Here is a 15109-nt window from a genome sequence, read left to right as displayed (position 1 = left end):
CCTGCTGTCAGACGATGTAATCACACAAAAATGATTTAGATAAACTACGAATATAATTACATTTCGAAAACAGATGTCATATTTTATTACGGGCCACACAATATATTTGGTTATTTCGTTTGATATAACAGCTCAAAGGACATAAGAATTAACAAGATACAAGTTATTTTTTTAAATAATCGCAACTTTCATTTAAATACAGATTTAATCATGGCAAATTTGTTAATTCGATGCACAATTACAGCACATCGTTTCAATGCTAGGAATTAATAGGTGTAATTGAGAAAATTAGAAAATAATTCCCCTAATTAATTCGAGAATGAAATTTAACTGACCAAAGAGAGATAAAATCATTTTGTATGGTATTACAATTATTTACCCATTAACTATTTTATTCTTCTCTATTTTCTAATTAGATTATAACTTACATACAGCATTGATTTAACTAAGAGCAAATAAAAGATTTAACGTGTTTGTCGATTCGTGGCAACATCAAATGATTCACATTTTACTTAAGTTATACAATTAGATAAACGTATAACGTTTAGAAACACGGTTAAAACATTAATGGAAAACAGGATGGAAATACTTTCGTAAACCTTTAATGCAGATTTAATCAAATTGCATACCTTATATAATTCAAAATGAAGACTTCTGAACATTTTAAAAATAAGTTATAAATTATAATATGAAATGAATGCTATGTTATATCAACAGAATTATACTATCATTTACAACACAGTTCTGTTGATATTGTAAATAATGATATTTAAAGTGTTACCTGTTATCAATTTGAGTTGCTCAAAGATGGCAAGTTCTGCTTGCTTCAAGCCTGCGTATGCTGTGAATTCTTACTGAATTACCTATCGAAATTCAGTAAGAAATCTGAAATCATATCTGGAACCCGGATCTAGAATCAACTATCATCCTATTCCTAAGCCTATTTCCCATCAGCCTATTGCGAATCCTACAACTACACTACCGCCATCTTCAGGTGAACACATAGGAAATAATTTTATGTAAATTTATTTTGAAAGATCGTGCTGTAAAATAATCGATTAGGGTTAATTTGATTGGTTGGTAGATGTTCGAAATAGTTTAAAATAAATTTATCCCTCATTGTTTGTGCTTTTTTTTTCTTCGCTTAAAATATTAGTACTGATACTTTGTTTACTGAATGCTGCTTGATGTACATGCCAGGAATTTGGCATTTAATACTGAAATTCCTCATGGGGTAAAAACTAATTTTACTTTCATTGGTAAGTAATTTTGTTAAAATATTATTTGTTCACAATATTTTAGACTTGGTACAATTATTCTGTTTTATTTAGACATAGTGTGAATCTTGATTTCATTAAATAGGTTATTTTTCCTTGTCTTGCTTTTCATTGTTATAAGATTTTTTTAAGCATTGAATTAAAATTTATTGTAACTTGTGATGCTATAGTGGCTTTCATTCTTTGACTCTTAAATGTTTACATGATTTTAAATATAATCTCGAGCAAATCAAAACGAACTTAAATTCTTTAAAAGGCAAGAAAGTTGAATTGCTATGCATTTTCTAAACTTCTTTCTTGTATTTCTTACATTCTAGAAATCTTACTTAAATCTGAACGGCAGTTTGATCCCTTTTGGTTACATTTGACGAATCGGAACGTTCCGTATTTGTCTCCATTTTTTTTGTAATCTAATTAACTTCATTTATCTGAATATTATGTAGTATATAATCTGAATAATAAGAAACATATTCTTTTGTAAAATCTACTGCTTTCACATGTTCAAAAAAATTGAATGCGCTTAAAGTACAAAAGGCGTTTCAAATGTGTAGTTGAAAGGTTAGCGGTCGCTTTCTAATCGGAACTTCAATGTGCCGTTACACTCGCTGTTTGTCATTCAAAATCTTTTAAAATCGATGCAATAGAAATGCGAATATGCTTTTTATTTTTAATCTGAACATCACATTGAGAATCATAATTTTAAATTCAACAGCGTAATTCGAAATATTTATTCTTTTAATAATTTCCGATTTTCATCCTCGAAACTATAGAAATTGCTCTTCAGACTCAAACGCTGCCAAGTATTTCAAGCAAGTCGTGAATTGCTATTCACAACATTGCAGTAAGGAGATACTACAGAAAGCGCTTACAAATTAAGATGTAAACGCCTCCCTCGTGGACAGTGACGTTTTAGCACCAACCTTTCTATGTCGAATGATGGGTTATTTATTAATTTCTATCCCTTTTTTTATGCAATAAACAAAACAGGCGAAGTGTCTAGAATGTTAAAATATTGAGATAAACTACTTTTTGACTGTTGGGCTCGGAGGCGAATTCAGTGCATTTTGAGAAAAGCGGTGCTATTGCAATAATTTATTTTGCAGTGCCAATCTAATATAAAAATTAAGTTGTTAGTCAAGGCTAATTGAGATTAATATGCTGTTTATGTTCATATTGGATGCCATCATGCTGAAGAAAACAGTACATAAATATTTAAAAATGATCCAGCATATTCTCGAAGAGAAATGAACTCGTGTAATTGGTAAATAATGATGTATCTAGTAACGTTTCAGGGTACAAATAGTTCAACTGTATATTATGAAATATTAATTTCCTCTCGAGTTTCTTGCGTTTTTTCTCATCTGTATAATCAAATTGTTGTTAAAAAATTAATGAATTTAACTTGACGAATCTGACTTATCATCACTAAAAAGATAAACTAGTGAAGGCATGTTCTAACATGCATGTTTGACATTTTATAGATTTCTATTCCGCGCATTGACAAGAAATTATTTTAAAGTTCAGAAGGAAATGTATTGAAATCTTTGGAGGAGGGGGACCTTGTTGTAAATCATCTCAATATTTTTCAATAAAGATCATCAGCGTTTATTGCGTTAGATGTTCGAGGATTTTTCTGATGGATCGCTTGCTGTTGAAAGTTCTCAGACATTCACTCCAAATCTTAATTTAATGAAACTTTCAAGACAAATAATGGCTTTAGTATACTGATGGTCTACTCAGTCACTGAAATCTATTATAATCAGTTTTATACAATGCTTAATAGTTTTTATTCGATTACCTGGCAAGATATGAAATCTATAAATGGCATTTTAAAAAAAATCCACAGTTAAATGATTCTAAATCGGGCGGGAAGACGGTACACCTCACTAGTTGTTTCTATAAGAGTTGTAAAACTAGATAATGAAAATCAGATCCAAAGAATAACTTCTGTGGATGAAAAAATTTGACTTTGTATATTAATATGGCATTGCATTTTTTGATGGTAAAAATGTTTCCTTCATAAAATTTATTTTATTGCAGATGTTTCGAGTAACTCGAATGAAATCGTCTTGTAAGAGTTTAAAATGGGAATTCACTAACTGCAACTTCAAATTCAACTAGTTATGAATCGTCGATGCAATCCATGTATGAAGATGAAAGATCACTTGAAGACCGTCACGGAAATCTCGGGTGCTACTTCAAGTTGTCCCAAAGGTGAGATACTTCATTTCAATGCATTGAATTCAGTTCTGTAATATATTTGTCGACTAAAATGTTTAAGCAATGCATAAACTCGGTGTATTAACTATGATTTTAAAGTAAAATTGCATATAATTTGGTATCTTATAAGTCATTGGCAAATAATCCATCAAATTCATTTGCAAATTGCACAGTCGGTTAATATAAGCAGCTATTACCCACGGATTGCTAGTAATCCCTTGTTTAATCCTTGTTTTCCCTTTAGTAAATTGTTTAACATCGGTTACCCCATATTAACTACCACTTTAGTACGATTTTTAAAAGCATCATTGAAGTACTCGTGTAGGAATCTCGGGAGGGGAAATCTGAAATCTTCGCCAGTGGCTCCCAAATTTAAGGTCTTGACTAAAATTTCTTTGCTTTCTATATTCATTCAAACAGGGTGAGTTACACAATGGTTTTGATGGAATTTAATTCATGAAGTTAAATCTGAAACTGATTGAATTTGATAAAACTCGATTTTAGATGGAACTGTTATAACTTAAATATATACTTAAATGGTTGCTATCGATGTTCAAGAAATGTGGCTCTAGATTTGATATTAGTGAAACTTGAATTATGGCAGTGGTTGCGAAATGCGCTTTCTCGAAAAAACACGGTATTTTGAAAGATCGGATTTTGAATAATTACACCGCTCATTGATTTTTGTTTCCGAGGTGTTGGCGTTTGTATTGGCAATATCTTTATCACAAATTATTCACTGTTGTAGAAAAGTAATGCTTTGCTTCCGGCGGCTATTTAAATTTTCCGTAAAGCAATCCAATTCGTCCAGCAACTGACACGATCGTATATGAAACGTTAATTTCGAAAGAGCTTTTAAATCTTTCACCTAAATAGAAACGCAAATAATCCGTTACAAATCTAACAATTGTCTGAAACTTGAATAACAAGCGACTAAATCTGTTGGATCATTATTGTAACATGTATTTGCATGTTCATAGCGATCTTGGTTATTTGTCGTACGTTTATCAATCGGTTGAACTTATCAAATGCAACTTCGTAAAATTTATCAATTGTAGTATATTTAACTTGCAATTCTAAATGTATTGGTACTTAAATGTTGTATGATTAGAAGGCACTCTTGTATCAGAAGTCCATGTTTAATTCAACATTTAAAAGATCTGTTCTATGAACTCAAATTGTGAATTTCGATTATTTAATTTTAATTTAATTTGTACGGAAATAAAACTTGGGTTTCCGATACCTCATCTCCGGAATATCTCAACTGAACGTTTTTGCTTTGTTTAAACCATAAATTTAAACTGTGGTTTCAATTAATATTAAAATACTCATTTTAAAAAATATTACTCATTTAAATTTAATACTGAAATTTAATTTTCAGGAATCCATTACTATTTAGTCTACCGAAATTAAATGGGTCCTATGTGCTGATGACGTTTCAAGGTTTATACAACTCAAGAGGACACTTTCTGTCAAATCTGACTGACGAATACCTGGATCATTTTTCATTCAAACACGCAAAAAAACTTGGTTAAATCAAAAGGGTGATATATAATTGAGTGAATTGTAATCGGTAATGTACCAGTTATATTTCACAGCCATTAAATTTCGATCTATGGAATAAATGATCATTTTAACTGCTGAAATTAACTTTGAACCTATATATTATAAAGGGAACTTCATTAATCATAAATTAATAAAATTAAATTTAAAATTTCTTTAAAGCTACTTCAAATTTTCTGTCCCAAGTTGTAATCAGCTTCAAACGAAACGGACGTAACCATTGAAAATGATATCTATAACTAATAATTGTATTTTTAATGTACATGTTCGATTCTAAACTTCCTGTTGGCTTTAAATCTTTGTCCACATTATATGCACTGTATATTAGAACAATCGAATGATAAAAATTCTTTAAATTTACAATAATTTAATTAGAATGGATAATAGGTATTCTCAAACCACCCGTTTAAAAAATTCTGTGTTTTAACAGTAACGAGTACGATAGCTTAAATTAACTAGTTAAGGACAAAACCATATCTCCGCAATATTTGCATATCGATTTTCTACCTGAATATCCAAGTTGTCATAAATCATGGATTCTATATCAATCTGGGTGGTGCGGTGCGGAGAGGGGATGCCTGCTCGTGTGTTGTCTTCGTCATCTGACAGCGGTTCAAAATTAAGAGATCAGTCCCAAGAGCCCTAGTGTTGCTTTAAAACGGGATGTTAATATAACTAATTTATAAGTCCTTTAATTATTCGATGGTTGAAGTGGATGTGAATTTCAGAATCTTTTTTTTTTCCTTCAATTACCATCTTTTGGAATTAATTTCCATGGCGAATGGAGTTCATAAATTTACAAACCCTTGTATTTAGTTGTCCTAAATTTCGAATTGTTAGAGGTAGTTGCACATGCCAATGCTGAAAGTATAAATTGCACTTGCCTAACTATTTTAAGAACATCACAAGAATAAATTCTAGAGGGCAGAAAAGGGATGTGGGCAGGGTAAGATAACTTAACACGCCAAGTAATGTTCTTTCCTGCGACTTTCTGTTTAGGCTGTTAGGGACCGGCAGTCTAAATGGAAAGTCGCGGTCCCCAGGAAAGCGGTACTTGATGCGTTAGTACGGTAGCAGTATTGATAACTATAAAATTAGCAAGGTGGATTACCGCTCTTTTAAGTTAAACAGGCCAAATTTTATTTCAATAGACAGAAGACATTCACTTTCTTTAGGAAATCGGGGAAATTTTCGATATTTGAAGGTTTTAAATGCAATTTATACTTGAAGCGTAGGTCCAACTATCAAAAATCATTTGGTTATCTTTTGAAATTTCATATTTAACAAAATAAACTAAATTATGTAATAAAATGCTTTAACATTTAATAGAATTTTTATACCAAACTTTACATTTTACTTGAAGAATTGTTCAATTGATGACGTCTATGAAGATTATCAGTATCAAAATGCAATTGAATATATTAAACTTTCGTCACTTTAACATCCTAGCATTTTCAATCGGTTTCTTATCTAGGGTTGCCATGTTAAAATCTTAATTTCTACTTCACTTTAGTACTTGAATAAGGGCTTGAGGGAAATTTTAACATCCAGTAGTTCTATAGCCTCAGTAAAACGAAAAAATTGGTTTTGTCCTAATGCAGTAACTACAAAACTTGATTAGAAATACTTATTCATTTATATTTGCCTTTATACTGCATATAAAAATTTTAACCAAGCAATAACCGCTCAAAACTATCATTCAATTCATTATTTCAAACCCTTTAATTGAAATAAAATTGCAGCATGAATATAAATTGTAAATGAAAGCAATCTGTTATGCCAGTTTATTTTGTTGTACTAGTTTCATTTTTTACGACATTACTTAAAATAAATATTAAAATCTAAATGTTTAAAAAAATTAGAAATTTTAGTAACGGAATCGGGCTTTAAATTTTTAAGAAACTTTGAATCGAATAGTATCAATAGCTTGAATTCTACGGAAAACATAGCGATCCATTTTTAAATAAGTTCCAATTTTTTCCCCTGAGTTATTTTTGAAGTAAATTAGAATAGCCCGTTTCGTTTGAAGCATTTAAAATTTCTTTCAAAATATGTAGGTAATACTTACTTTATTATGACAGCTTAATTTAAAACTGAGATCTTCGATGAATGTAATTTTTTGTATCCTAATTTTAAATGAATAACTGCATCTCCTATACAAAGAGTAACTTGTATTCAAAGTTGTTGTGCAGTCTCGCATATAGATTTACTGTAAATCAATGTTAAATATTTATTAGGTCTAGAGCAGAATATTTCCTTAGTAAAAAAATTGAAATATACTTTCATAGAGTTCTGAAGTTCCCTTACAATGTAATTATTACATATTGCTAAACTTGACTTCAAATTAAATACTTAAAATTTTGTATGTCTTGTATATTTTCATTGACTTGCAGCAGTTTGAAGCTTACTTTTTACATTAATTTGAAAGTGATTTTACAATTGCTTATTTTGCTCATCCGACTCAATGTTAAACTTTGTATTCACTTTAATTTTCAAATAATGATTGATAATGTTTTTGTCCCGGAAGATAGCTTTTCCACTGTAATACTGTATTTACTCTTTATTAATGCATATTGAAACTCGCGAACTTGCATTTTTAGGTTGGACGATGCATATTTGTCGGGGTTAAATTGAGTGATTAAAATTAAACTAGTAATTATTTTGGGTACAAAACTATTTTTATAAAAGTTTAAATTACCGTACAGAGAAATGGCATCAAATTTTGAGTATGTTTTCCCCTGAAAATCGTGTCCAGAAAGATCACTTCCCAAATCTTAAATTACTTATCAAATTTAGAAATGTACAAGATTTAACTTGTTGTGTGCCATTATGAATGCAGAATTTTGCGTCGTTATTTTACAAATTAAATGTTCATACTGAAACTCTGAAATTTCATTGATGCCTATATTCAGATATTTAAGCATTGGAAGTTTCTACAATTCATAGTAATGGGGAAATCTATTTTAATAGATAATCAGAACTAGTTTTTAGTAAATTAATGCAAAAATGCAATGTTAATCTTAATGGGAAAGTTCCATTTCTGTCTTGTCTTTCAATTGAATTTGAATTAAATTTAAACACTTTAGTTTAGCATTACAAAGTCTATGCTTTATTTCGTTCTATATACGCGTGTTCAAATAAAACTCGGGTTTAGAAGCAAAATCTGTAGTATTCGACAGATCTAAATAGGAGACACTTTTGCAGCAAGGAATCGCATTTCTTTCTCGCATATTTTAGAAGGCTTTCGTTTAACAGAAAACGGTTTTCCTGAATTAAATTATCGAATTTCCATGTGAAGTATTAGACCTTTCTTTCAAACCTTAAATTTGCAGTAAACTTTCTTCTCTAGAAATCTTCATTACTAATCATGAGTCTAAACTTTTACCTAAATTTATAGGAAATATCGTGAAGCTAATATCCTGTGGCTGGAGGAAGACATTTGTTTCGACGGCAAGCAGATGTTCACCTTTAAGCTTTAAATTTACCAAAATATTTTGACTGTGATGTCTGGCCAACGTCGCGGCCAAAATATTTCGGAAAGAGAATGCATGCAACTTTTTAGATTTAATCATTCTGTTAAGTAGTATATTTATATTTGCAAAAAGATTGTTCCGCAATACTTTTTGGCTGATCTTTGTTGAAGGTTTTAATTCTTATTCAAAAGACGAAATGCTGCATTTAGATGTTGATACTTTTTCGGTGTACTAAACCACTCTCCTACTATTTTCCTATTAAATTTGTAACTGGTTTCTTCTGTTTTACCCTATTTAATAAAACTTGCCATTAAATATTCCATAACATTTAATTAAAATATACCCTTTATGTTTTAAGTTTTTGTTCGATAGCACTAGAAAATATTTTGCTTAAAACCTGAAGCTCCCTATGGGTCTGAAATAAGCAATTACGGATTTTTATAACGAAATTTTTCAAATAGAATATTAACCATATCGTACTTCCCCCTCAGTTGAATAACTTACTTCTGAGGAATTAAGTTTTGAACTCTTAAGCCAATATGGAGAAGCATGCGAAAGTATGACCAAACCTTGCGATAAAGGAGCGACTAAAAGCTTGAGTATAGTTTAGAATTCTAGCATTTTGAGCGACATCTGTTCTTGAAGATGAAGAGTTTCTTCTCCGTGTGCACAAAGTAAAACTAATGGAATTCAAATATGCACTGTCGATATACTGCGTGTACTAAAAATTTATCTAATGTTAGCGATCGGATATTTAAGATTCAAATGTTTTGCAGTATTTAGATTTCTGGTATAAATAAATTATTGGTTAGGGTTTCAAGCTTGCGCAAAAAGATTGTTAGTAGCTGTGCTAGCCAGTTATCTGACAATCCTTTTCGATATTGAAGACGCTTTCGAATTCGATGACTGATCACCATCGAATTCGAATGGTCAAGGGATTTGAAGATCTAAGTGAATAGATAATTGTATTTTTTAAAAATCAATGTATAGTGATCAAATGTTTTTAAATGATTTACTTAAAATTTTGATTATCTAAACTAATCGCATTATATAAATCGCTATTCAGGTTAGATGTCATTGAAACGCTTGCTAAAAATTCCATTGGTTTTGTTGGTGCCTTTTTAGAATCTTAGTTCCGGAATTTAAGTGGTAAATTTGAAACGGTCTGAAAGCAATTAACGTAACCTATGTATATTTTCTTACCCTAAACAAACGCAAGTTCTGTACCAATGCATAGTTCACCCCTTTAGCTAAAAAGTACGACGTAAAAGTGTTAGCACGAATTCATTACTGAGGTTTACGATTTCCTGTAGTTCATCGTTTTTAATTTCTCACGAATGGTAGCAACGTGAAATTCTAAGATGCCGTATATCCTATAAATAAATCAGGGTAAATGCATTTTTGTTGCGCCGTTTCCTTTTGGCATTTTGTAACTTCTTAAAATACTAATACAGCGAACACGAAATTGATCAGTTATTTGTCCCCTACCAAACGCTGGCTTCTATTCACTGAATCGTTATAATCGCAATTGAATGAAATTTCTTTGTAGGTTTATATTAAAATGATTTTAATATTGCAATTTGATTTTATTTGCCTAGGACTACTGAAATTAGTCTCTATCTATTTTTAATCCAGTTTTCCAGTTCTACACTCGATTTCTCATGTTGATAAAGAAACTAGGACCTGAATACCAATCGTATAATCAAATATCAAACTGCAACTGCTTACGCAATCTCGTTAATGCACTGATTTTCCGTTTAAAATTTCCAATATTTATTGCCAAAATTCATAGTATAGTTGGGCTAAATTCTTGTTATTGGATTCTTGTAACTTGAAGACTAATTTAAAAAGTTACGCCAACCCACAGCAAAGTGATATCCGCTTTTTTAAAAGTAAAAGTGGAGCAGGCGAAAATTGCTCATGTAACAATGCATCGTCCAATCTCGTTTAGTTTAATATTCCCTTAATTCTTAATCTTAACAGTTGAGGATAAATTTTATTTTTTAAATACTATTTTCGTGCCTAATTTAAAATCTGGCGAATATTTACTTTGCAATGCTAATTTAAACATGTAATTTAATCGTTCATTTCTTATCGATTTTCATTTAGCTTTTAAATCGATATGTGCTCATTTATATATACTGTCAACATGAAGGATGCCTTTTATTTTGTTTGAATCTTTAGTTTGTAACAATTAAAATTTGCATGTTTTGTGTAATGTACTACGTAGTTCAATTTGTTAATGTCTTTTCTTGGAAACTGAGTGTTGCTTGACATTTGTACACTTTTTATTGTTTTGAGCACATAATTTCAATGAACAGTTTCACTTCCTTCCATTCATTATGTATTTCAAATTTGAACATAATATAAAAATTGTTTTTTGAAATTTTGCCATGATTAAATAAAATGTTTCTAAGTAACTTCGTTTCTGTTTCTCTTCAAACAATACTCTGTCCATCAATAATATAAACGAATTGAGACTTTTGCTAGGGTTGCATTGAAATCTCGTATCAAGATTTAGTCGTTTATTGAAATTTAAATCTTTAAATGTTGGTATAATTACTTATCACAATTTTAAATCTTTAACTTTTCTACCGAGATAATTATAATTGCAAATGCATTTCAGCTAAAGTTATTACAGCATCTAAAAGAATTAATTTTAAATGTTAACTTTTTACGTACAATTTACATAGCTCAGCCAATAGAAAATTGAATAATTGATTATTTCTAAATATTCTTTTTGCCTTCCAATATTTCAGCAGGAGTTCATAATTAATATAGGTCAACTTCATTAGCAAGCTATATCTCTAACGGAATTTATACATAATCATTAATGTTTACGATTCTTGTTTTCTTTCAATTTTTGCTGCAGTTTTTAATATTGAAGTAAGCTCTGTTAATCTGGCTTCAATTTTCAGATTTGGTTTCTTATAAATTTGCAGGAAGCTGTACGGATTAGTTCATACAATCATTGCAACGTTTTATCAACAAATATTCAGAAAATTAATCCATAATTAATCCATGATGCATATGAATGTAGTTCACATAACCCACCAAGCAATGACTTAGCTCTGTTCATTTGCAACTATTTAATTCTCTCTCTAATGTCCCCTCCTCGCAAAATATCGTATCAGATTTATTTTACGAATTATTAAAGTACGCAGCCACAGTGCGATATAAACCATTTAATAAATGTAGAATTCAAGTTTCATATTTACGAGTTTGTGATAGAATAATTATAGGTCTCTAAAGATGCAATATTTCAAAAATACGTTCTTTAAACTCTGCAGAATTTCACTATTTCCCTATTTTAAGTAGAAATTAGAGGCTTATTTCGTCTGTAGAATTACGTTAACTGCATTGCAGGTGTGTCATTAAAATGGTTTAGAAAATAACTAGAGTACTTTTCGATAGTTGAACTCTTGGTTCTTTATCTCTCAAAGTAAATCTTACGGACAAATTTTGTGATTTTTTTTTTGTTTTAGAAAAAATATTTCATAGTTCAGTTTAGTTTATTTGTTGTTTTTTTATTATAGTTATTCTTCCATTTCTTAAATGGTAAATCTGGAAAGAACCAACTACTCTATGTATAATTAACATTTTTTTGAAATACTTTGAAACATTTCCGATTCTGTACTACTAAATTATACAACGGAATGCTGAGCGAGTTAAGCTTATAAAATTCTTTAGTGATCTAACAACGTAAATATTATATATATTATATATATACAATGGTGTAAGCTATGAAGTATGAAAGTTTTGTTTACTTATGACAGTCTAAATCAAAGTTTCCTTACCTGGTTCTTCGCATCTGTACTCTTACTCCCAATTCCGGAAAAGGCCGATTTGAAGGTGGATTCTTATTGAAGGCCAGGTTGCTTGAAATTTCCATGTCAGTAAAATGATTATCCCAAAAGATTGCATGGATATCTGAACTCTATCTAGATGGGAAAAATCTTTTCTTGTTTTTTCAATGTGAAATTAGTCGTGTTTTTCTTTTAAATCGTATTGAAGTTAATTTTGAAAGTGAAGTCATTTTCTTTAAAAATGCTTCATGTTACTTTAAGCCTAAACCTTTTTAGAAACTGAATAGCTTAATTGAGATTTTGTGAAGTAAATATATCTTCTGATGGTTTTTATAATTCTTGCCTAATGAAAATACCCTTCTATTAATAAATAGTTAACTTAATTACTTAATCTTTTGAATTTAAACGTACGAAATTCTATCAAATCTGAATTCCTAAAGATATATTTTAACAAATATTCTGTAGATGATTTTTAAATCGGGGTTTTCTTATGCTAATGAAAAAAAAAATTGAGGTGTATGCCAGTGCGATTGCGCACAACGCAGCATCTTTCGTATAATTCTGACTTTACTTATCTAGAATTACGTGGACTAATGAATACAAAATAAACATCACCTAGATAAATTTGATTTATAAATACGATGTAGATAACGAATGTGGCAATTATCTAAATTGGAAAAATCAATGTTCAATATGATTGTAAAATGAAGTCAAATTAAAATAACTGAAGATATGTGCAGAAAATAGACAAAATAATTGTATTTTTCTCTTTAGTAGCCTAAAATTATCGAAATGATGATTTGATAGCATTTAAAATATGCTTATACTTTATAAATTTATAATCTGATCATAAGGGTTACGTAAAATTATTCACTTGTTCGTGAAACAAACAGCACTTAACGTTAGCAGTAATTTAGAAATATTCGAATGATAAAAGCATTCATGCATTATATCGCTAACTGCTTGCTTATTCATTAGTCGATCTAAGCAAATCTGTACATCATTGTAGGGAAATGACGACAAAACAATGCAATTTAAATTAGTAAAGGGACGGTCCTGTATCTCTTTGATTTGTATCAAATATTTGGCATAGAATCTCTTCCCTCCTCCCTTATGAATCACGAGTCAGGAAATGTAAAGATTAAAATTTTAATCAAATATCTCTTATCTCAAGGATTGACGAGGTAAATTAGTAGGTCTGGGTATTCGATTATGAGACCCACTCGGTTTTACCAACTCGTCAGATAATTTCATACACTTCGAAGAATGATCAGATTTCCTAAAGTAATATAATCTTCCTTTTAAAAAATAGTTGTCTTAGCTACGAAATATTTTTATGCAAAAATGAATCCTGTATTTTCAAATCGATCATTATGAAGTATCAATATCAGTATATTAATTTCAAATCGTAATATACTCGTGTTTCTTAGAAAAAGGTGAGAAGTTTAAACAACTTAGTTACAAACAATATAGATTTACGCATACTACAAAGAAAAGCTGCCGATTAATGTAGACATATGCATTAGTGACGATGTATACTTTTTTTGTTATTTATGTTAGATTATTTTTCCTAACTGTGTTATTATCTTATATGAAAGATAATCATGATATTCAGTATTATATTCTGGTATGTATTTTCTCAAATACGAAGACTGCCTTAGTACTTTTCCTATTCATTGCTCTTGCATAGGATATTTTCATGCTCATTAAACGACATTTACTATACGAAATGGCAAGAAATTTGGAAAATGTAAATGATAAAATACACCCGGACAAATCTGTCATAACAATGTGGCTTGATTTAAAACATCGTTACTTGTACGTGAAGATGAGTTTCCTCTCAAAGATTTCACTCGTTACACGCATATATATTTGCTTTCTGGAGAACGCTGCTCTATTTATGATGCGGTAAATTCTATTTTCCAAATTTTAACTGCATGCGCCAAGCTTCATTTTTATCGTTTAAATTTTTCTTTTTCACATTTTAAGACATAGTAGATAAAATGATCACTTTTTTTTTACTTAATGTTTTTGCCTTTTAAATGCAGAAGTATATTTTTTATCGCAAATGTAGATATTTTTCCTTTCTTGCTTTGCACTGCTTTAAATACGGAGTTGTTTCTTTTTTCGTACATTCAAAATTGTGTTTGGCGCAGCATGTCCTACATTGTCATTTGTGCCAAAACTGTCTACCTTCTTACTACTACTATTACTGCTATAAAGAACTCATCATAACTCAATGTTGTATTTTTTCAATGACGAATATATTCGTCAAAAACAGTTAACTGGTTAATATATTGTTAATTTGAAATAAGTAATTGATAATGTTTGCAAATAGGTAATTGATAATGTGGTTTCTTTCAAAAAAGTATATTTGATATGTTTCTGCAAAAATAAAATTATTTATCTAAAAGAATAAATGTACAAGTTTTCGTAAATTCCATGTCCAATAGCAAATGGTTCATGGTCAGCATTGAAGATAAATTTATACATAATCATCATTATTAATTATTGCTTGCATTTCAGTAAATAAAGCGTTTTAAAATATACTAGTATGACATAGCAAATGTTTTAAAGCATTTATTGAAATATAATTTCTTGATATATATCATTATTACAGAGACAAACCAGAAAGACATTTCATCATTCACAATTAAAACAGCTTCACAGATAACATAGATAAAACTGCTTTTTTGAGACCAAAAAACAAACTTATAAAAGCAATTATTATGGAACGCTGTCTTCTATTATTAATATACATTTGTGAAAC

The 15109-nt window shown here is 29.8% G+C and overlaps 2 long non-coding RNA genes across 2 annotated transcripts in view; one reads left to right on the top strand and one right to left on the bottom strand.

Moving 5' to 3' along the window:
* LOC129980866 (uncharacterized) overlaps positions 1-921 on the bottom strand; it is a 65626-nt gene extending 64705 nt beyond the window's left edge. Inside the window, exon 1 of the long non-coding RNA XR_008785268.1 lies at positions 782-921. This is a non-coding gene — a long non-coding RNA (uncharacterized LOC129980866). The remainder of the gene's footprint in view (positions 1-781) is intronic.
* A 217-nt stretch (positions 922-1138) lies between these two features.
* On the top strand, positions 1139-5335 carry LOC129981922 (uncharacterized). Its single transcript, XR_008785387.1, has 3 exons — positions 1139-1259; positions 3318-3491; positions 4879-5335. It is a non-coding gene; the product is annotated as an uncharacterized LOC129981922 (long non-coding RNA).
* Positions 5336-15109: the final 9774 nt, after the last annotated feature.

The sequence above is a fragment of the Argiope bruennichi genome, chromosome 8 (genome assembly GCF_947563725.1).
Source record: "Argiope bruennichi chromosome 8, qqArgBrue1.1, whole genome shotgun sequence".
Taxonomy (NCBI): Eukaryota; Metazoa; Arthropoda; class Arachnida; order Araneae; family Araneidae; genus Argiope; species Argiope bruennichi.
Note: the sequence above shows the minus strand (reverse complement) of the source record. Positions and strands in the feature narration are given on the sequence as shown.